Raw genomic sequence first — 1,380 nt, 5'->3', positions numbered from 1 at the left:
CAAAACTATCCGGAACACTTCCGGGTCTGAATAACATGGTTCAATATATCAATCTTTATGTCTCAACCATTTCGAGACTCCTCTTCATGTCCATGATCTCATCCGGGACTCTGAACAACCTTCGGTCATCAAATCACATAAACCCATAATACAAATCGTCATCGAACGTTAAGCGTGCGGACCCTATGGGTTCGAGAACTATGTAGACATGACCGAGACACATCTCCGGTCAATAACCAATAGCGGAACTTGGATGCTCATATTGGCCCCTACATATTCTACTGTTCGCACACGAACACGTCACCGTGTACCTCCAACACCGAGGGTGATGCACCGCAGCTCACGTCGGGGGAGACCCGTCCGAAAGCACGGTACGCAAGAAATCCGGCGGGTGCTTTTCAGGACCCGAAACCCCACGCGCCGGGGAGGGACCTCGTCTGGACGTGCGGCGGCAATGGGCTGCCCTAGGTCGGTTCGCCCGCCCCTAGAGGCTCAAGGATCGCTGCCCTTCAATACGAGAACGAGAGAGAAAGAACAAGGGAGGGATAAAATTAGGGTCGTAAAAAGTAGATGGTTTTGTGATTGTGTGTTGTTGTTCAATCGACCATCACCTCTTGTCTATATAAGAGGCGGATGGACTTCCCATACAAAAAAGGGACTTTCCTAGCCGTCCAAATCATCAAAACCTAACAAAACACAGACTATTCACGACCTCCGGCCCGGATGCCCGGCTCAAGGCCCGGATGATCCAGCCTAGCCCAGTTTTCTGACAGCACCTCACTATTTTGACTCTAGAATCCACATACGACCTCGAATTTGGACGATTTTTATATCAAAATCAACCGCCTCGACGAGACACACAACTTTCATGTTGAACACTTTTTTATCTGAGGCCATCTTGAGGGTGTTTCAGGCCGTTTTCTAAAGTCTGTAGCAGAAAAAGTTGTCCGGACGTCCGGACTTCTACCCGGATTGTCCGGCCTCCATCCGGATCATCCGGGACTGGACCCAGAGCATCTGGCCTCATCACAAAACTTCTAGTGTCTTGGCGCTTCAATTTCCCGGATGTTCCGGACCCCGGCCCGGATGATCCGGCCAAACATTGCTGCAGCACACGGTTTTGCCTGTAACTTTTGCATATGATCTCGGATGGGGACGATTTTTTTTATCAAAATCATCCGCTCGACGAGATGAAGAACTTTGCAGTTGTAACTTTTTCCATCATAGGCCATCTTAATTAGGTTTCATGCCATTTTCGGTTCTGCTGTCAACACGGGTTTCTCCGAAATTGTTATATCGTTTGCACCAGAGCTCCATTTTGAACCATCTTCATATCTATTTCGATCATCTTGAAGAGAGCCATAAATTGGTGACATGAAC

This window comes from Triticum aestivum, chromosome 2A (assembly GCF_018294505.1).
Source record: "Triticum aestivum cultivar Chinese Spring chromosome 2A, IWGSC CS RefSeq v2.1, whole genome shotgun sequence".
Taxonomy (NCBI): domain Eukaryota; kingdom Viridiplantae; phylum Streptophyta; class Magnoliopsida; order Poales; family Poaceae; genus Triticum; species Triticum aestivum.
This window is presented reverse-complemented; position numbering follows the sequence as displayed.